The following is a 23,720-nucleotide window of genomic DNA, read 5'->3' on the forward strand; positions in this document are numbered from 1 at the left end:
TTTTTCATTATGACAGAGTACGCCTTGAGAGGAATTCCACACAATACTGGAAGGAAGCAAAAATCTGAAAAAGCAAAAAAGGAATAAATAAACTTCATTCAAAACCAAAGAATCAAGAGACACACGTTAGATCAACAGTGCTAAAAATTTCAAGGTTACATAACAACTAGCAACAGACAAAATATTTTACGTTAAGTTAGTTATTTTCACTTACAATGTAATAAATAGAAATCACTGCATACCTTATATCATTCAGAAATTTGTCCAATAATTCCCTCCCCAGAATTCCCTGTTTGTATTCCTCTTTGTCTTCCTTTAAAGCCTTACAAAAGGTTCACCTTTTGACCAAAACCTTTCTTTGATTATCCCTTGGAACCTCTCATTCTTTAATTTACAGTCAATCTTTCTGATTTACCTCTGTGAAACACCCTATTTTTGACAGATTGTAAAATAAATGAAAATTGCGACTGAGGGTACATAGTCAAAAACAAACCACTTGCTTCATTTAATCGTCCACAATAAACTCAGGGAACAGTAAACCTCATGTAGGTTTGGTTAAATTAGGTTTATTGTCATGTGCACTCACATGAGTACGTGAAAAGTTTACAAGTTGACACTTATGGTGCAATCTTAGGTACAAAGGTATCTCGGTACAGAATCTTAGGTACAAAGGTATCTCGGTATAGATTCTTAGGTACAAAGGTATCTCGGTACAGGATCTCAAGTACAAAGCTATCTCGGTACAGAATCTTAGGTACAAAGCAGAAAAATAAGGAAAACGATGTTAGGAAAGTTAAACTTTACAGTGCTTCCTACTAAAAGGTAGAAAAACAAAGAAACACTGGTAACAGTTTGACACCATAGCCCAGTGATAATGGGAACTGCAGATGCTGGAGAATCCAAGACAACAAAGTGTGGAGCTGGGCGCTGATGAAGGGTCTAGGCCCGAAACGTCAGCTTTTGTGCTCCTGAGATGCTGCTTGGCCTGCTGTGTTTGTCTAGCTCCACACTTTGTTGTCTTGACACCATAGCCCAGAAGCTTCTGGTTATGCTGGGCTCATACACTTCTCAAGGGCTTGACCTCCCCTGCTTCGGGTTCAACCTCACACACTCCAGCTGCTTCAAGCTGCCTGCTTCTGCTTTAGCTTCCGGTGATTCCATCTTCTTTCACCATCACCTCTGAAAAGAAGGAAGAAAAGAAGATGTAAATGAAAGAGAAAACAAGAAAGAAAAAGAGAAAGATGGATTCAGCTGGCCTGATACTGGGATGCAGACGGGCAAGTAAAGCTAAATTCTTTTTCTGTTTTCTACATGCTGAGATTAAATAAATTTTCAAATTCCATCCCCTGATTTTATAGACTAAAATAGCCATAAAAAATAAACACTTAAAATCCCACAATCACCTGATGACATGTTGGCTAAGTCATGGCACCAAAGTGAGATAACACAAAGAAGTCTGGGACAAAATTAGAATGTGCACAAAAGGCAAAGAAATTCAGTCAGGTATGAAGAAATCCTTACCTCCTCTTTTGGTTTACACCTGTGAGATGGGTTTCACATATTGGAGATGAAACACATCATTTACAATTATAAAGCTGGACAGCAAGGAAGTCAGACATTAGAATGTACAAACAATATACATTCCAGGGAGCTGCAGTAGAAAGTCTGAGAAATGGAATTTGTGACTGAAACCAGCAGAAGAAAGTTCTCTCTCAATCTATTGTGAAATAAAAAGTGCCTGGTGACAGAAAAGTTTAAAAAGAAACATTAGAATACCAAGAATATTAAAAGATAACTGAAATGTTCACAGCTGCTAAGAAGGCAAGAGAGTACTTAACCAACCAAGAACTTACATCAAAAAACATTGCACTTCAAAGAACACTCTAAATATTTTAAACTTAATATTTTATCTTCATTTGTACTGAATGTTATCCCTGTTTGATTCTGCACCCCAGTATGTATGTTGTTGTGTTTTGTCTCACAGTTAAGAGGCAGTATATAAACTATACTCACTGTGACAGAACCGATCACATACGATACAATCAAATCAACCAAAGGTGAAGACATTCTTAAGATAGATCTGTTAAATTTTGGCTAAGTGAGTATGAATATGCAATTGTTGAAGATGAGCAACTGCAAAAGTTACAGAAGACCATAATCCAAGGATGGTCTGACAGCATTAAAGAAGTACCTGAGAACTTTTGCAGTTTTGGCCATAAAGAGATGAACTTGGTCTATCGCAATAAATTATTTTCAAGGCAAACAGGTCCTAATTTGGAAAACATTACTCCAGGGTATCATGACCACACAACACTAGGAACACATGGATGCAGGATATAAAAAAAGACTACATATGAATCTGTTTACTGGCCAGTATGAATCGGGATTTTCAATAACCTATGCATGAACGTGAAATGTGCAAAATTCCAGCAATGAAAGGAGCCTCTATATCCTCATGAAAGTCCTTACCTTGGACAAAAATAACAACAAATCTAATTACAATGTGTGATGAAAATTACATCCCTGCATCAGACTAGTTCTCCAATTCCACGTGGTTTGACAACTTAGCAACATGAGTGCAACCATCACTGATATTTTGCAGTTTATTTGGTATCCTGCAGTGGATAATATCTGACAGCTCACCACTGTTTACTTGCAAGCCATTTCGAGACGGTGTACTAAGTGGAAAGTGACTCATCACGTCACTTTCCATGCTCAAGCAATCTAGCAGAATGTATGGTACTTGTATTTAAATCAATGATCATCACATATCGAACAGCAAAACAAGATTTTTGCATTGCATTGCCGCAGTTTTATGTATCATCAATGGAGAAAGGATTATCCTTCCCAGCACAAGCTTTCCTGATATGATAAGTGCATTCAACCTTAAGTCAGCAGTTTTTCTACCATTCTGACACACAGGTAACTTTTGTTCAAAGAGAGGAGAATGAAAGAGATACACTTCCAGTGAGCATGTAGGGAACTAGAACAATTGCACTCTGGGTAAAGAGTGTAAATCAGATGCTTGGAAACCACCACTTGTTTCTTAAATATAAACCATTCCAGATCATACAAAGTCATTACTGATCAAAGTGTTACACTGTGAAGGAAGAGAAGCCAGCTTGGACCAATTATGTCAACTACACAAGGATAGTGAAAATGCAAATTTTGATGATGATACTTGTGCGGTGATGTTGAGCGACAGCAACCAGCAGCAAGACAACTAGAACCAACAGAGAACAAGATATGCTACTCTAGACAGGTATATAATCACCAGATGAGGGCAGTTGTCAAAACTCCAAATTATTATACTGAAGTGTGAATTGTTGATCTTGCGTACTCTTTTTACCATTCTATAATTATTGAATTGACAATATGAGCTTATATAAAACAATGTATGTCTGGTCAGGATAACTTTTGATCTTTGCAAAAGGGGGAGATTGTGTTATATCTCACAGTTGGCTAGTCCAGTTCAAGTTCCAGTCAATAATAACCTCCAGGATGTTGATAGTGGGAGATTCAGTGATGGTAATGTCAAGTGGAGATGGTTAGATTGTCTTTTGTTGGAGGTGATCACACCTTGGCACTTGTGTGGCTCACTGGCACAAAGCAGAGAGTGGGGTCAAAAGTGTCCTTATTAGGGTGGCACCTGGTGACAACTGGTGCTCCACAAGGGTCAGTGTTGGGACCACTACTTTTCACTTTTTACATTAATGACGTAGATGAAGGAACTGAGGGCATTTGTGCTAGGTTTTCAGATGATACAAATAGGTGGAGGGACAGGTAGTGTTGAGGATGTAGGGAGGCTGCAGAAGGATTTGGACAGGGTTAGGAGCATGGGCAAAGAAGTGGCAGATGGAGTACAATGTGGTCATGCACTTTGGTAAGAAGAAAAGAAGCATGGACTATTTTCTGAATGGACAGAAAATTCAGAAGTCTGAAATGCAAAGAGACTTGGGAGCTCTAGTCCAGGATTCTCTCAAGGTAAACTTGCAGGTTGAGTCAGTAGTTAGGAAGGCAAATGTAACTTTAGCATTTGTTTTGAGAGAGCTTGAATATAAAGCAGGGGACTACTGAGGCTCTATAAGGCTCTGGTCAGGCCACATTTGGGCTATTGTGTGCAATTTTGGGTCCCAAATCTCAGGAAAGATGTACTAGTCCTGGATCAAGTTCAGAGGATGTTCACAACAATGGTCACAGGAATGAAAAGCTTAACATATGAGGAACATTTGAGGACCCTAGGTCTATACTCGCTGGAGTTTAGAAGGATGTGGAGGGATCTAATTAAAGCTCACAGAATACTTAATGGCCTGCACAGACTGGATGTTGGAAAAATGTTGCCATCGATAGGAGAGACTAGGACCCAAGGGCACAGCCTTAGAGCAAAGGGAAGAACATTTAGATCAGAGATAAGGAGAAACTTCTTCAGCCAGAAGGTGATGAATTTCTGGAATTCATGGCCACAGAAGGCTGTGGAGGCCAGGTTTTGAGTATATTTGAGATGGAGAGTGATAGGCCTTTATTGTCAAGGGGATTAAGGGTTACGGGGAGAATGGGTTTCAGAAACCTATCAGCCATGTATTGAACGGTGGAGCAGGCTTGATAGACTAAATAGTCTAATTTCTGCTCCTATGTGTTATGCTCTTATGGAATGTTACTTGCAATTTGTCATCCTAAATCTGAATATTTTCCGGGTCTAGCCAAATTTAAACATGGGCTGTTCTGAATCTGAAGAGTCACAAATGGTGCTAAACATTATGTAAACATCAGCAGATACCCCTATCTCTGACCTTATGGTGGAGGGAAGGTCATTGATGAAAGAAGCTAAACATGGTTAGTCTGAGAACTCTACCCTGAGGAACACTCCTGCAGGGACGTCCAGGAACCAAAATGACTGCCCTCTAGAGAACCACAAGCATCTTCCTTTGTGCTATGTATGAACTCAACCAGCTGTAGCATACCTGGTGGAAGGCTACTGACATTCACTGGGCAAACTAAATATGGTTGTGTGAGACCATCTCCCTCATTCCCATTAACTCTCGTTTTGCTAGGCCTCCTGATGTTGGATCTAAGTTGATCATTGCTGTACCAAATATTATTATCCTGTTGGAGGCCACCATGCTGAGATGGTACAGTCTGAAGTTGGTTGGTTACACAGACATTAGCGGTCTCCCCAGTGAATATTAGTATCCTCCTGCCCAGCCTGCTGCAGGCTTTAGGGTTGCACTGTGTGAAAGCCCAGGAGATTAGAACACCCTAAAAATGGAATTTAAAGAACAATATGAATGGAAAGGTAAAGAGTTCAGACCTGAAATGGCAGTTTTCCTGCTCCTCTGATGCTGCTTGGCCTGCTGTGTTCATCCAGCTCTGCACCTTGTTGTCATGAATGGGAAGGTGGTGGTTTTGATGTGCTTCCCTTTACTCTAAGGCTGTGCCCTCGGGTCCTAGTCTCTCCTATCAATGGAAACATTTTCCCAACACCCACTCTGTGCAGGCCATTAAGTTTTCTGTAAGCTTCACTGAGTTAGTAATCTAGTGCCACAGGTTAACATATTACAAAATCCAAATTTAAATCAGAAATGTGAACAGATCGTATGCTTTACGTTATTATTTTTATCAGTGTTAGTAAATAGTTGAATTGTTCTTTCCTTCACTGAAAATCCTTGTAAATGCCACTTACTTATCCAATAAATGTTGAGTAACTACAGTTTTAATAGCAATAGTTGTAGTCTCATGTTTAAAAGAGCAAAAATCTCTGCAGCGGTTAATCGAGGAGGTTGAAAGAAAGGAAGACAATTTTCCCCTTTTCACCTGTTTGTAACTATGTATAATGAAATGGAGGATAGCTATTTCTCTACAGGTGATATGTATAAATTGCAAAGGTTTTGCTTTTGCATGTGAAAATATTGTTTCAATATCTTCATAGACTCGCTTTAATGTGAGGGTTTTCTCTTAAACATCGTGGCTTTATGGCACAAAAATTAAAACCAGCCACTCTCATTGAATTTTGTTAAAATTATCATGGAACAAGAATAACATGGATACCATAAAATGATAGCATCCGAATGTATCCAATTGGTACATTTGGATATGAAGCAGTAAAATCAGTGAATGTTGTGGTTTCCAAACAAAAGTTAGATAATAAATCAATAATGTTCTTTAAAAGCTGCTGATCTTACAGTTACAACCAGCTTTTGGCTTGGTGTTGTTGCTTCATCCTAGTCTGTACTTTTCACTAAAATATACTGTTGTAAAATGAGAGGAGCAGATGTTTTGCCACAAGAGCTGCCCAGCAGCTAAACACATCTCTGCATAGTCCTGAAACAATGTATGTCCGTTCAAATAAATCTTTATAGAGTGCACATTTCTTGCTGCAGAGAATTTAAGTGACCTAGAAGCCATTCCTAACTATGAATGTACTGGAAGAAAACTGAAAAATTACAGCCATTTTAAAAGCTGCAACTTCCTCATAAAACTACCTTTCAAAAACCAAATTGCAAATACGGCTTTGGATGATAATTTTAAACAACCTGCCTGTTCCACATGTTCTGCTTCTGGAGTACTTATATTTAACATCTGATGTATGACACTTTTTCTCAAGGGCATTTTGTGAGACAATTGTTCAGATTTACATATACTTAGTGATCTTGTAAAATACAATTTCTGATGTCACCTAATTAGCTAAATGTACATCAATTGTACTCCTGAGCCAATATTGATTTAATTAATTTTGTCAAACTTAGGTTGCAAATGAGTGTGTTTTAAAATTAGTTATTTAATGCATTATTCTATAAAAGTGCATTTTAGATGGGAGGTAGCTGAACCCTAGCCAATGTTTGATACATGTAAAAGATATTCAAAACAGGGACATAACTCTTCAGTGGGGTAATTAATCTTGTTTGGTGAAGCAGATAAAAATCTACTTCTTAACTTTACACACTATTATGACTTCATTTTGTTTCTGGTTTTGGAACATGCCAATAAGTTTGAAGATGCTCGTCATTAGTTCAGCAATGATACCTTAAAGTGTATGTAACAAAGATTAATCACTGCAAAGTCATAGCAATATGTAATTTGGACAGGTTTTAACTAAGTTAATTGGCTGGATTTTCCTACCTTGGCCAAAACAGGGACAATATTGTCCTTTCTGGTTAAGAGTAAGGAGTCAACTTCAACAGAAGAACAAATCTGAATGTTTGTGGATGAGTCTGATGATCCAATCTGTCAAGTCGCAGCTCTGACATGTTCACTTCTGCTGCTTTATTCATATTGAAATAGCACAGGTGAGGGAATGATGCATAGGTAGTGAGAGTTGAGGAGGTAATTACAGAGCTCTATAACTGGAGATCAATGTTAAAAATTATAAGAGCTAAATAAGTTTTCATTTCTGATCATTGTAACTTTACAGATAGCAATAGCTGTACTATGTTAGAACATTTCTGGAGCTGAATTTTTTAGCATGTTATAAAGACTTAGGAGTAACTAACCATGCTAATCACATGATGTTTATATTGTGTCATTAATCTAGAAATGTTGCTTCAAGGCCTTTGCAAAGCAGCAGAGTAGCTCATATCAAACCATATTCAAGAGAGTTAAGATGAGACTGAATGCTTCATCAAAGCTTTGGCAGCATGAGGAAGTGTTGAAGATGGAGACAGAAATAGAGAGATGCGGAGAGAAATGAGAAGGTGAGACAAGAAATGAGAAAGAGAGGCAAACAGAAAGGTGGAAGGTTTCAGGGTTGAAATTCCAGAGAGCGGGCCTGATGTAACTAAAATAAGCAGAAGGTAATTGCTAAATATACAAGATTAACATAAAACTATTGTACTGCTCTGTGTAATCATTTTCTTTTTTCTCCATTTACTTCTGTCCTGACGATGTGGTCTTGTATTTCCAGGATCCCAGCAGCCTATGCTATCTTATTACCTGAGACATCATCCTTCAATGCAAACATGATATGTGAACTTTCACAATATCACTCAATTCTAGCAGTAATCATAAATGGGTTAAATTCTGTTGTCACCCAATGCCCAGATAGATAACTCTTATTAGCTATTTACTGGATAGCAATCAGGAGAGTGAGCGCTGAATTACTATTACTGCATTTTTGTCAGAAGAACAGTGGTGTCAATAGTTATGTCCAGGCACTAGTTAACATCAGAGATTGAATTTGTGCCACACAGTATTTACTCTGAAACACCATAGAGACTTACTACAGTCTATTACTATTGACTCACAAGGATAAAAATTAATCTCACATGGCAGCACAATGTTGGACTGTATCAAATCAACTGCTTGTCATACAAGGGAATGAATTTAAATATCAACTAAATGTGAAAACAGGGGGCTAATCCGATATTACCCAATCTATACCACACCTTAAAACAAATGTCTACAATTATTCCCTTATTTTGTTATTAGATAATTCAATTGTATTTGCACTAATTGTCCACTTGTCATTGGCATTGCTTAATTAAAATTATTCAAATCCAAATCTTGTTGTGTGCACGTTTTGACAGTACATGCAATACAGTTGTACATCACCCACATTTATTCATCTCTGTAACATCATGTGCAAAATAAGACTTATTGCAAATCCATGCTGTGGAATTTAAACTTGCTAGCCCTTGAAAGTGGCTACTTTCTGAGCTGAGTTCAACTCACATATTGAATTAAATACCGGTGGCACACCAGTCTCATGCAGCCTACTATTTACAATGGGGATGCAACTATTGATTCACATGTAGTTAGACCTAAGAGAATGGAATGCAAAAAGTTCAGGAAGAGACAAATTGGAGCGAGCGAGAGGATTTGAGAAATTGTGATCATTGATATCACACTAGCAGTGGAGGTTTCCACCCAGTTTGCACTGGGAAACCTGCCAGGAAACCTGCAGTTGACAGCAAGGCCCACAGAGAAGTCCAACTTCAAACTGCAAAGCATTTCGTGCAGAGCTTGGAAGTTCTCATTTCCAGCCTGAAAATCACGGCCACCTCAATCAGCATACTTGTAAACCCAACTGTGCAATTATTATCTCATGACTAATGTTTAAGCTTTGATTACAACACATCAAAAGCGTTGGTGCTGTGTTAAAAGTTCAGATGGAAACCAAACAAAGACAACTTGCCACCATGCATCCTCAGACCACTGCCATCCCTTCATGTACTTACCCTAATCCCTTTCCAAATTTCATATTGAATCTACCTCTACCATACTCTGTGACAGTATCTTCAAGATCCTAAAAACTCACTGCATAGATGTACATTTCTCATGTCACTGTTGATTTCTTAAATTGGTTTCCTCTGGCTCTCGACCCTTCTGCAAATGGCAACAGTTTTCTCTCCATTTAGTCCATAATTTAAAACCTTTTAGACATCCTTGGTTTAGCCATTAATTGTTGCAGAAAATCTGTATTAACTGAAAAACGTATCAGCAACTTCCCTACTTTTCAGTAAATCAGCATTTAACTACATATTAAAGATATGAAAAGGAAACTTATGCAGGGTCTGAAATAGTTGAAGAATGACAATTACAGTTTATATGGTTTCTAACCAGCTCTTTGGCAACCTCAAGCAATTTACAAGCTGTCCTGTGCCATTTTACAAATTTGATTAGGCAAAAGAAACAAATATGGCAGAAAATGTTTGTAATATGCCCATGAGCTCAGTTGTGATTTAGTTATAGGAAGTATACAGTACTAACCAGAAGTTTCACAAATTAGTTTCCATATCTCTTCTGACTTAGCTAATCCTAAATATTTCCATTCAAGTGAAGTACTTTCACCAGAACAGCGTACAATAAAGACATTTCCCATTTGAAGTCTAAAAAATGTCAGTTTTAACTAGCCTATAAGACTCAGAAAACAAAATCTAATATTTTGATACGCAAGTGGCTGAAATTTTCCTGTCATGTATTTCAAGCAGTGTTCGCCACATATTCCCTGAAATGAATAAAGTATCAGAAGGTGAAAGTTTATGGCCAAGGTTAGTACAAACTGGTAATTTTCCATTTTCTTTTGACTGTTTTTAAAAAACACAGCCAGGTTCACCCAACAAATATGAGCTAGGAATGGACACTTTGACATTATTTTAATAGTAGAACTTACTTCCATCACTGAGAATAAACACAATACAAGCCTCAATTACTCAAGCTTGGCTGTTTCATTCACATCCACACTCGGACTAAAACACTTAACCTTCTATAGAGAATTTTCACGCTTCATTTTCCATTCCATCTAGAATGAGATGAGAATAAACAAAGTGTGTCTCTGTATGAACACTATCATAGGCAGCAATCAGGCTATAATGTTCAAAATATAATTGATTTAACAGATCAGCTAGGTTAGAGTCTCTGCTTAAACACAGAATTCAAAACAAGATCTGCGTGTAATAAATTATGACATGCTAATTTCTTCAATACTTGCTTCAACCCCTCACTCAAAAATACTAATTTGATGTAGATACTTCTTTATTTTAGCTAGATTGAAAAATGTAACAAAGGTAAAAACAATCTCAATAACAATTTAGCCTACACAATTAATATGCATAAGTTTAGGGTGGAACTTCTAATAGCCATGGAAGACATCTATCACATTATAAAGGAATTGGGCCTAAAATTATGCCGAAGTGTATGACCATGCAATTATGTAGTGGATCTATCTGAAAATTTACTCTTTGCTATTTCACTTGGTCCTTTTACTGTAACTGAATAATATCTGTGTTCTAATATCAGAACTTGAGGTGAATGAAATTAAGTGTTTGTGCATTTCTAATTGCTTACTTTTAGCACAGAAGGATGGAATCTTCTATGATATTGGTGAGAATGTGGTGATAATCATGTGAGATCAGTAATGAGCGGCTTCTTGACAGGGAAAGCAAAATGTTCCATTTTATAGTCAAGTATGAGACCGTGAGACAAGATTCTCATGACTGAGTGGTGAGTTTGCATGTATTTACATGCATTTACATTTCATTATCAATTAATTTCACCTCATTAACATGCAGTTTACCACTCTCCCTCTCATTGGATAGGATCTAGATGATGACAATTCCTGACATATATGTCACAGAGGTGTCATTCCAGCCCATCACTTGCCCCTGAGGACCTTCAGTGGGGACACCTGTCCCTGACATCTCAGGTTACACTTCATGGACATCAAATGCATGCAACCCCCACCACCACCTCAACGCCCCCCCCCACCACAAACACACACACACACACACACACACACACAAACACACATACACACCCCACCACAGCCACAGACATTGGCATTGGAAATGTTCTAGGGTCCCCACACTTTCTTGGCTCATCTCTGACCTATCTGTAAAATGGTTCTGCATTTTGCGCTGCATTTTGGAGCACACCAGCGCCCTTCATTGAAATGCTGTTGCCTGGGATGCTTTGCACGTTGACAAAAACATCCATCTCATGGATTTGAACAGGTTGCATCTCAGAGATCCTCACTTATGCTCTTAGCACCTACTTGGATGTTTACAGCAACTCCATCTTGCCTTTTTGCACTTCAGTCAGAGATTGCTCACAATGCTTCTGTCCTGACTTACCTTTTAATGAAAATATAAAGCCAGGCTGTTTATCCTGGTTATCAGCAGCTAAGGGAGTGGCCATATTCTTGTACATCATTGTGTGATCTCACACCCGCACCATGTATCAGAAGCATATGCACCAAATACACTGCATATACATCAACCAAGTGGCCATGTTTCATAGCCTAAGAGGAGGAGTCCTAAGTAAAGTCAAAGGAGAAATCCTTTAGTCAGGGGATTCTGGCACAGTAAGTTGTCCAGGGCTCGGACATGAACGCTCAACACTTGGGCAGTCAGGGTCATTCTGGGGAGTGAGTCACGGTCAGCCCTACAGGTCCAGTGCACCACTCTAGGAAGTTGCAGGAAGTCACTGGGGGAGTTGCATGGAGATCAGCCAGGGATCTGGTCCGTTATCATTTGAGATTGTCCTTCTGCTAAAAGGTCAACAGAATGAGCCACGGTCATTCCTGGGAGGGTCTGTTTACTAAAAGCCAAAGCGAGTGATCAAAAGTAACCGCTGCAGGAGGGAAGCTGGCAAACTCAGTTGTGCTGCTTGGAGGCAGCTTGCTGGCTTGTAGAGGGGAGAACGATTCAACCAATAGAGGAGAGGAGCCAAATGTCACTCTATTGTGGGAGATTTCCTCCTGGAATAAGACAAAGGGAGACACTAACGGAGATGGAAATGGCTGGCACAGCTGTTATGGAGGTTGAAGAAAGGTGATGGGATGTCCCAAGTGAGTAAGTGGACAGCAAACAGGCTATGTAAATTTAGTATTGCTTGGCGAATTGGAATGGGTAAGAATGAGCAAGAGATTGATTTTATTATTGTCACATGTATCAAGATACAGTGAAAATTATTGTTTTGTGTGCTATCTAGGCAAATCATACAATATAGAAGTGCGTAAGCATAACTGAACAGAATGCAGAATGCAGAGGCAATGGCCTAGTGGTATTACTGCTGGACTGTTAAATCCAAAGACTTAGATAACATTCTGGGGACCCAGTTCTGAATCCTGCAACAGCAGATGGTGGAATTTCAATTCAATAAATACCTGGGATTAAGAATGTAACACTGACCATGAAACCATTGTAGGGAAAAACCATCTCTAAGGAAGTAAATTGCCATCCTTCTCTTGTCTGGCCTACATGTGACTCCAGACTCACAGCAATGTGGTTGACTCTTAACTGCCCTCTGGGCAATTAGGGATGAGCAATAAATGCTGCCTAGCCAGTGATGCACCTCATTGCAATGAATGAAAAAAGAATGTAGTGTTACAGAAGCACAGAAAGATTAACTTTAATAATTAAGAGGTCTGCTGAAAAGTCTGATAACAGCAGGACAGAAGTTGTTCTTGAATCTGTTGGCATGTGGTTTCAAACTTTCATAGAGTGGTAAACTATGAGTATTGTTATGCAGTGGGAGAGGGTTGTGTAAATGCAATATTTAGAGAGATGATGGTAGCCCTTACCCACGTGAAGCAGGGAGGGTCATTGACATGGTTGCAGCATTGCTGAGTATTCCTCCTGACAATGATATTGCACCGGCCTCGGTTGAAAACACTGGCAGGGTCTGGTGACATGGTCTCCTTTCCAGTATTAGGGGAAGAGGATTGTCTTCCTCTGCATCACTCCATCCAACCAGTCTCCAGGTCCCTACCTGCAAAGGCAGCCTTTGGATTCCCTCTGTCTGGCCAAATAACATGAACTTTGCTGAGAGTTCCAGACTGCCAGCACATGACCAGGTTGGGATTTATATACGGTGCTAAGTCCAGGATGATACAGAAATGGGGAATACTCACACCTACAGTGAGTGGAAGAACAAGTGGGGTGTCATAAAGGCAATATATGTAAAGATGTAAACACATGTAAAGGTGTATATGCAATGAGACATTCAGAGAAGTAGCTTGAGAAAACTCGCCACACCTTGCAGAGGGAAACTCTCCATGAAAATTGCCAAAAATGACACTTAGCTGATTTAGCTGCTAAGTTTCAGTCCATGGTGTTCTTTGCATAAACAATATTGTATTTTACCTTAATGATGGATTTTATTTTTTATGTCATTCCTAGATATCTTAAATAAAACTACACCAATATTCCAGCAACTTCTAGTTGGAATGGTACCCTATATAGAGAATCGTACCATCAATACAGCATCAAGAGCAACTAAGTATCAGAAGATGATGGGAACTGTAGATGCTGGAGAATTCCAAGATAATAAAATGTGAGGCTGGATGAACACAGCAGGCCAAGCAGCATCTCAGGAGCACAAAAGATGACGTTTCGGGCCTAGACCCTTCATCAGAGAGGGGGATGGGGAGAGGGAACTGGAATAAATAGGGAGAGAGGGGGAGGCGGACCGAAGATGGAGAGTAAAGAAAATAGGTGGAGAGAGTATAGGTGGGGAGGTAGGGAGGGGATAGGTCAGTCCAGGGAAGACGGACAGGTCAAGGAGGTGGGATGAGGTTAGTAGGTAGCTGGGGGTGCGGCTTGGGGTGGGAGGAAGGGATGGGTGAGAGGAAGAACCGGTTTGGGAGGCAGAGACAGGTTGGACTGGTTTTGGGATGCAGTGGGTGGGGGGGAAGAGCTGGGCTGGTTGAGTGGTGCAGTGGGGGGAGGGGACGAACTGGGCTGGTTTAGGGATGCGGTAGGGGAAGGGGAGATTTTGAAACTGGTGAAGTCCACATTGATACCATATGGCTGCAGGGTTCCCAGGCGGAATATGAGTTGCTGTTCCTGCAGCCTTCGGGTGGCATCATTGTGGCAGTGCAGGAGGCCCATGATGGACATGTCATCTAGAGAATGGGAGGGGGAGTGGAAATGGTTTGCGACTGGGAGGTGCAGTTGTTTGTTGCAAACTGAGCGGAGGTGTTCTGCAAAGCGGTCCCCAAACCTCCGCTTGGTTTCCCCAATGTAGAGGAAGCCGCACTGGGTACAGTGGATGCAGTATACCACATTGGCAGATGTGCAGGTGAACCTCTACTTAATGTGGAATGTCATCTTGGGTCCTGGGATAGGGGTGAGGGAGGAGGTGTGGGGACAAGTGTAGCATTTCCTGCGGTTGCAGGGGAAGGTGCCGGGTGTGGTGGGGTTGGAGGGCAGTGTGGAGCGAACAAGGGAGTCACAGAGAGAGTGGTCTCTCCGGAAAGCAGACAGGGGAGGGGATGGAAAAATGTCTTGGATGGTGGGGTCGGATTGTAAATGGTGGAAGTGTCGGAGGATGATGCGTTGTATGCGGAGGTTGGTAGGGTGGTGTGTGAGAACGAGGGGGATCCTCTTGGGGCGGTTGTGGCGGGGGCGGGGTATGAGGGATGTGTTGCGGGAAATACGGGAGACGTGGTCAAGGGCGTTCTTGATCACTGTGGGGGGAAAGTTGCGGTCCTTAAAGAACTTGGACATCTGGGATGTGCGGGAGTGGAATGTCTTATCGTGGGAGCAGATGTGGCGGAGACGGAGGAATTGGGAATAGGGGATGGAATTTTTGCAGGAGGGTGGGTGGGAGGAGGTGTATTCTAGGTAGCTGTGGGGTCGGTGGGCTTGAAATGGACATCAGTTACAAGCTGTTTGCCTGAGATGGAGACTGAGAGGTCCAGGAAGGTGAGGGATGTGCTGGAGATGGCCCTGGTGAACTGAAGGTTGGGGTGGAAGGTGTTGGTGAAGTGGATGAACTGTTCGAGCTCCTCTGGGGAGCAAGAGGCGGCGCCGATACAGTCATCAATGTACCGGAGGAAGAAGTGGGGTTTGGGGCCTGTGTAGGTGCGGAAGAGGGACTGTTCCACGTAACCTACAAAGAGGCAGGCATAGCTGGGGCCCTTGCGGGTGCCCATGGCCACTCCCTTAGTCTGTAGGAAGTGGGAGGAGTCAAAAGAGAAGTTGCTGAGTGTGAGGACGAGTTCAGCTAGGCGGATGAGAGTGTCGGTGGAGGGCGACTGGTCGGGCCTGCGGGACAGGAAGAAGCGGAGGGCCTTGAGGCCATCTGCATGCGGAATGCAGGTGTACAGGGACTGGACGTTCGTGGTGAATATGAGGTGTTGGGGGCCAGGGAATTGGAAGTCCTGGAGGAGGTGGAGGGCGTGGGTGGTGTCACGGACGTAGGTGGGAAGTTCCTGGACCAAAGGGGAGAAAATGGAGTCCAGACAGGTGGAGATGAGTTCGGTGGGGCAGGAGCAGGCTGAGACGATGGGTCGACCAGGGCAGGCAGATTTGTGGATTTTGGGAAGGAGATAGAAACGGGCCGTGCGGGGTTGGGGAACAATGAGGTTGGAGGCTGTGGGTGGGAGGTCCCCTGAGGTGATGAGGTCGTGAATGGTGTTGGAGATGATGGTTTGGTGCTCGGGTGTGGGGTCATGATCGAGGAGGCGGTAGGAGGTGGTGTCGGAGAGTTGGCGTCTGGCCTCGGCGATGTAGAGGTCAGTGCGCCATACTACCACTGCGCCACCCTTGTCTGCGGGTTTGATGGTGAGGTTGGGGTTGGAGCGGAGGGAGCTGAGGGCTGCCCGTTCTGCGGGGGAGAGGTTGGAGTGGGTGAGAGGGGTGGAGAGGTTGAGGCGGTTAATGTCTCGACGGCAGTTGGAGATGAAGAGGTCGAGGGAGGGTAGGAGGCCTGGGGGTGGTGTCCAGGAGGAGGACTTGTGTTGGAAGCGGGTGAAGGGGTCAGTGGAAGGAGGATTAGGTTCCCGGTCGAAGAAGTAGGCATGGAGGCGAAGACGGCGGAAAAACTGCTCTATGTCCACTAAACTATTTTTTATACTTGAGGGATTCAGTCAACTTCTGTTTCCATTGTTTTTTGATTCTCAGTAAATTTTCCACTCCCTTGTCACTCTCATCCTTGCTGCCTTAGGCTTATCCACATTATTCACAATGCTAATGTTCTGTTCAACCTCGAACTTAACTTCAGCACCTGTAAACCCTTTACTGAAAAATCAAACTATTTTTAAATCTGCAATACTGTCCTTGTTTCTGCGCCACTAAAACCCACAATAATGTCTCCAGCACTCTCAAACTTAATTTTTAAATAAGTTAGCTAATTTAACACTATCCTCACCAGGCCTCCTTCTTCCAGCTTTTACGAATGTCAGTGAATGCCTTCTATCATTCTGTCCATGCTGATCCCAAATGATCATATTCTAAATCCTCACCCTCAGCTCCATGGTCTATCTGCCTATCTGCACAATCCCTAGTCATGTAAATCTCTTTTTGTGAATGCTCCTCATCTCTGAATTGTTCTACATGTCCCCTTCAACCTCACCTCACACTTTCCTTTGTCTCACTTTGGCTGAAAAACCTTCAAAATTCCTGGCTTTAGACCTTCCTTCCTAAAATTTTTCATTTCTCTCTCCTTTAAAAATACTTCTCAAACTCTATCTCTTTGGCCATCCAGCAATGCTTCTAAGTTTAAAATCTATTGAGCTTTTTGGAGGAGCAGTTTTCTCATCATACATTACCAAACTCACCTCATCAGTTGCCGAATTGCATGGTATCCCTCACATCTGATTTCCACCCCATCTTATCACATTCCTAGAAAAATGCATCCCTGAGGAGCTTTCCCATAATTCACCAGCAGGCCTTGTGCCCATGCCATCTTTATAGCTCCACTGTATACTCAGACAAACACAAACAGTCTGGAGCTGCCCCGCCCAGCTCTTGACAGTTGCTCTGGATATGACAGACAGGGGGAAACTGGTGTGTTATACTATGAATATGGTTTTGGAGATACTGCTGGATACATTGGTGGGACTTCCTTTTCCCTCAAGACCAATAGTGAAGGTTATAACTCCAGACCATGCCAGCCTGGTCCAAGGTTGCCATCCAGGAAAAAGGAATCTCATCCACCAGATGAATACCTAGCACTCTAGAAAGAAGGGCAATGCCCTTCTCTATTCAATCAGTGTAAATGCCATAATCATCTCTCCAATTCCTCACAGTCTATCTCTACTACTGAACCCACCTCCTATTAAGGCTTATGGTCTATGATTGCCTGCAACGTCATCCCTACTCACCCACACCCAACCCAAATCCCGACACCACTAACCTTGCAAGTGTTGGATATCAATGGTTGGGGGCATGGATGTGTGTGGCCAGTGCCCGTGAAACATTCCCTGAGATATTGATGCCTGGTTTCCAACATGGATGTTGTTCAGAGTAAGCAGCAACTGTCCAAAGGTGTGTAGCTTAGGTGGATTGGTCACGCTAAACTGCCCATAGTATCTTGGGATATTGAAGTTAAGTGGATTAGCCTTAGGAAATACAGAGTTACAGGTAATGGATAGGGAGATGGATCTGGGTGGAATGTTCTTTGGAGGGGTGGTGTGGACTGGTTGGGCCATTTGGCCAGTTTCCACACTGTAGGGATTCTATGATTCTATGAACCAAATTTGTCAGAATTTCCCTGTCAATTTTTCACAGTTTTGAGCTTGTTTGGGCAGTTTGGTAATGTAGGAGGCTGAATATTAATCAGAGGAGCTATGGCATTAACAAGACATTTAGCAATTAATGACTGTCAATTGGCACCTTGCTGCTGCCTAGCAAGAATCTTAGATGCTGCTTTTAAAAAAGCATAAGAGATGGAGCAAGACAATGGCAACATTGAGATGGACTTTGCCATACTTGTCCCCCAATTCTGTTATATATCTCACCACAGTTCGCACCACTCAGACTCCTATCAGATTCCCAACCACCATCAGTTCTGAGGAAGGGTCATTGGACCCGAATCATTAACTCTGATTTTTTCTTCACAGATGCTGTCAGACCTGCTGAGTTTTTCCAGCAACTTTGTTTTTGTCACTATCATATTCTGCCCACAATATTGAAAATACCTTTATAAGGGTAAGTTGTTGATTAGAGCGGTAAGTTTACAGGAAATATAAACTAAAGTTGGCAATATTTTTGTGCACTCCACATAATAACTGCTTCTTTTTCTGATAAAACTAAGATCCACAAGAAATCCACTTTAAATGTGTAAAGGAACCTTTTTTTTACAGTAAAATGTTTGCAATTTCTCTTGCTTCAACTTTCTTTATGGGTCAAACTAATCCAGGTTTCTATCAATACAATAATAAGTTGTGCAATGTAATTCGCCTTTACCCATTTTTGTATACAGGTAGTCTGGGAATACCAGTATTTACAAGATACTATATAAAAAGACGAGCTGTTGTTCGCAATTGTACTGTTAGCGAGTATCTGTATATCTACTCATCCGTCACTGTCTGCAGTTCAATAAATACTTGCTTCCCCAACGGCTCAAAGGCAAAATCTCTAAGCTGTACAAATAATGTTGCAAAGTATTAAAAAGTATGAAGAATTTATGACATAGGCCATTCGACCTGAGTGGTCCACTTTGTTCATGATCTACATTTCTGATGTTGCCCACATTTATGTTACTCTTTGCAAAATTACAAATCACAATTCAAATAATTATTCCTCAACATAATTGCATTTCACTGTTGCATATATGGACGGAAATAACTGCCCAACGTGGACTACATGCTCAAACATTCTCCAACAAAACCAATGGGATTGTATCTTTGGGTAAACTAGGATAGGGCAGTCAGAACAACTGGCCTCTGCCAACAATTACTACATCTTCACCAATCCCAGTTTTGATCTCTCTTTATTGCTATATGTTATGATTCCAGCTGATGTTATTACTGGGCAAGCCAGGTCCCAAATTGAAATCTGGCTTGATAGATCACATTCAATTTCTAAAAAATTAATGAGATGGACTGCACTGAAACACATGGCTGCAACGCTGCAGCTTTTTCTTTGTCAATTTTCAAATTTTAATTTTTAAGATGTTAAAACACACAAAGAAATACAATATTTCAACTATCCTAACAACACACCTTTACATAACTCAAATATCAGGGAGAGTTCCCTTCTTTATGACATCTGTGGGTTTGGCTTAATGTTAAGAGTTTGATAACGTCTTTCTTGAATATTCATGCAATTCAGCTCAGGCTTCCTCTGCTGTAAATAACCCCTTCAGGGTTGTAAACAAGCACTTTCAAATTATCTTTTTGGCGCTGGAGACACTGTAACACATCAGGGAGAGGGAGAGGTACCTGGATGGTGTGTTTCAGGAGGTGGTCAGACCCCTTAGATTCATTATATCAAATTTTATCTGTGGTCAGGTGCTACAGGGTGTGACTGCAACTAAGACAGATATAGGCATCCAGAATTTAACTTTGCTGTAGCCTCAGCCTTGTCTGATAAGTTCTTGCACCTGGTATGGACAAAGGCACAGACTGTAGGGAGAATCTGCAAGTGGGAAGTCATGTTTGACTCACCTTTTGGAGTTTGTTTGAAGATGTTACTAACAAAATTGATAAAGAAGAATGAATGGATGTCATATAGTTAGATTTTCAGAAAGCTTCTAGTAAGGGACCGCATTGGAGGTTAGTTAGAAAAATTAAAGCTCATGGGATCTGGGGTAATGCACTGGCATGGATTAATGATTGGTTTTAAATGTTACATTTCTTCAGACTTTTCTTCTCCTGCTAGACTCCTTCTACAAATTTCTCTATATTTGCTATTCAACATCACAAAACAAAAGGGCTGGCAATTGACTTCAGGAAGCAAAGTGGAGGGCTTACCCCAGTCTGCATCAATGCTGCTAAGATGGAGGTGGTCAAGAGCATCAAGTTCCTGGAGGTGACAATCACCAACAATTTGCCCTGGTCCACCCATGTTGATGTGACAGTTAAGAATGCGCAACAATGCCTCTACTTCCTCAGTAGGCTAAGGAAATTCAGCATATCTGTAAAGGCTCTTACCAATTTTTAGAGATGCACCATAGAAAGTATTCCATCTGGATGCATCATGGTTTGGCATAGCAACTGCTCTGCACAGGACTGTAACAAACAGTAGAGAGTTACAAACACAGCCCAGTCCATAATGCACACCAACTTTTTACCAACCCGCGATTATCAGATTCCTGAATGGAGCGCTCAAATTTTGAATTTAATGTTGGTCTCGTTGTATGGTCAGCTTTTGTGCAGCCATACTGTTGCATTCCTCACTCTGTTCTAAAACCCCTAGGCATTTTGTAAGGCATGAGCTGCCTGTACTGCATGTAAAATCAAACTTTTCACTACCTAGATACATGTGACAATAATAAATCAAATCAAATCTTTTCCATTTGAAATAACTTCTGAGATATATTAATAGTGAAACCCAGGTAGAAATGACTTTCACTATCATCCTTCCAATGTCCATGCCATTGTGCCTCATAAAGCCTAGGTCTGTTGGCAGCAGTATTAATTTTTGAGAGGTAAGAACACCTTTTTTCTTCCTTGCCTCCTCGTTATGATCTTTGCACCTTTATCATCTTCCTCAGGGACAATTAACTTTACTCCTAAAGCCTTCCACTTAAAAACAGCAGAGGTAGAGATACAATAGACTTGAGTAGGGAATGTCTAGTCTAAGAGAACAATGTTTAGGGTGCAGAACATAAACCCAGGACTCAAGGTAGACAGAATCAGTGAGATTAGAGCCACATAAGTGTGTATCTATGGTATCAGGGAAATCCATGGATGCCGGTCAAACCAGTTTTAGATGTAGGCAGTAGTACGTTGTTATGGCATGATTCAATAAGAATTTGTAAGTTTTATTGTAATCATAATTGAATAATGTTGCACCAAGTTTTGCATATACCAGGCACTGTGAATATTGATGAAAACAATATCAGAGTACCTGGATGGCATTGACAGGTAATTTGATATTGTATCATTTTCTCCCACCATTTCAACTCTACCTGGCTTGTTTTAAATGCAAGTATTGATTATAATAATTTTAGATACAGCACTTATGTTTCTTCGTAAAAACAGAATATACTAAAAATATACCAACATCAGCTTCTAGGATTGAAATTCAATTAATGAATCTGGAATTGAAAGCTAATCTCAGTAATGGTGACTGTGAAACAATCATTGATTGATGCTAAAATGCATCAGGTTCACTAATGTTCTTTAAGGAAGGAAATCTTCCATCCTTACCTGGTCTGGCCTACATGTAAGTCCAGACCCATAGCAATGTTGTTCACTCTTAATTACTCCTTTACATGTTCTCACAAAGGACTCAGCTCAAGGGCAATTAGAGAAGGGCAATAAATATTGGTCTCGCCAGCAATGTGTATATCCCATAAGAATGCTGAAAAATTAGTAAATTAGGACAAAGACTGTAATACTAGATTATATAATTCCGGATTTCATAGCACAGTGCAGGCTACAATTTACAGGACTTTAAATATCAAATTTCTTGCTGAATCATAGGGTTAAAAGTATAATTAATACTGGAAGAGAGTGAGTAAGTGCCAAGTAATGGCCATTTTCATCTGGAGAGAATCTAACAATCTCTTCTTATCAACAACATTCACATCACTGATTGTGCCACATCCTGGATTCAACATTGATCAGTAACTTAAACTGGATGATCCATATAAATACCGTGGCTATAAGACTAGGTAAATATCTGGAAATTCTGTTGCACATAACTTACCTTCTCACTTTCTAAAGCCTGTCTACCATCTACAATGTCCAAGTCAAGACTGTGATAGAATACTCTTCACAAGATGGAATGAGTGCAGCTCTAACAACTCTCAAGAAGTTTAACACCATCTTGGATTAATCCTTTTGATCAGCACCCCATTCAACAGCTCAAACATTCACTCTCTCCACCACTGATACATAGTGTTTACAATGGGTACTGCATACAAATGCACTGAAAAAATTTACCAAGGCTCTCCAACTGCACTTCGACCACTTAGAAGAATAAGGGAAGAGATGAATGTCAACAGCACCATTTACAATCTACCACTCAAGTTAGCAACCATCCCGACATGGTAATTCAGCACCACTTTTTCAGTGCTGTGAGATCAAATCCTGAAGCTCCCTTTGTAACAGTTCAGGAAGCTGTGTCAGCACCACATTCTCAAGAACAATTAGGGATGGACAACAAGTTTTGCTGATGCTCACATACCACATTAGAAAGGCTGCAGCTTTTGAGCTTGCTGCAGTGTTGTATGTTATTTTTATTTTTAGGAAATAAAAATGACAGGCAGCAGCAAGAGGTGCAGTTAAGAAATCATTTCCTACAGAGGGTAAAGAGAGACATGTAGAAACCGATTTGGGATTTAGTGGAGGCTACACTGAGTACACAAAATAGGCAACCAATAAAAACTGTGGTGAACAAAACAACCATTTTATAATATATTTAACATTAAGTGAGAAACAGCACAGAAGAATTCATGATGGCAAGAATTCATTGTCATAGCCTATTCAGACTCTTCCAATACCTAAAGCCTCCAACACTGGCAACATCCTTGTAAATCTTTTCTGAACCCTTTCAACTTTCACAACATTCTTCCTATAGCAGGGAGACCAAAATTGCATGCAGAATTCCAAAAGTAGCCTCATCAATGTCCTGTACAGCCACAACATGACTTCCCAACTCCTATACTCAATGCACTGACCAATAAAGGCAAACATACCAAACACCTTCTTCACTAACCTGTCAACTTGTGAATCCACTCTCAAGGGACTATGAACCTGTACTCCACAATCTCTTTGTTCATCAACAATCCCCCGGACATTGCCATTAAGTGTGTAAGTCTTGCCCTGATTTTCCTTCTCCTAAATTCCCACAACAAACTTTGGTGAAGTAACTTGTCAGCATGTCAATGGGACCATAGACGATATAAGTGACACCAAGATATTATGCAGTTCATATTCCTGAAGGTTGTTACCAGAGCAGTATATACTCTAATCCACACAATAATTACTTAATAAAAGTAAAATACCGCGGATGCTGGCAACTGAAATAAAAACAGAAAATGCTGAAGAAACTCAGCAGGTATGGCATCATCTGTGGAGAGAGAAACAGATAATACTTGATTTAAATTTTTCAAGTATGTACCAGTGGTGGACCTATTTTGATATGTAGTTCATTGTTCTATTTTTTCTACTAATACATCTTGCATTGACATGGAGTTGCATTGAATTCCTCATCTCCTTACATTCAACAATCTCTTTCAACTCATTATTGATCATTTTAACACAAATCACCACATGGTTAGGAAGCCCATACCTTCCCTTGTGTGCAATGCTTCACACGCCTGCATATTAAGTTTCATCTATTTTTCACACATTTACTTATTCTGTTTGAAGCATTTTATTGCTTCTA

Source organism: Stegostoma tigrinum, chromosome 33 (genome assembly GCF_030684315.1).
Source record: "Stegostoma tigrinum isolate sSteTig4 chromosome 33, sSteTig4.hap1, whole genome shotgun sequence".
In the NCBI taxonomy this organism is placed as follows: domain Eukaryota; kingdom Metazoa; phylum Chordata; class Chondrichthyes; order Orectolobiformes; family Stegostomatidae; genus Stegostoma; species Stegostoma tigrinum.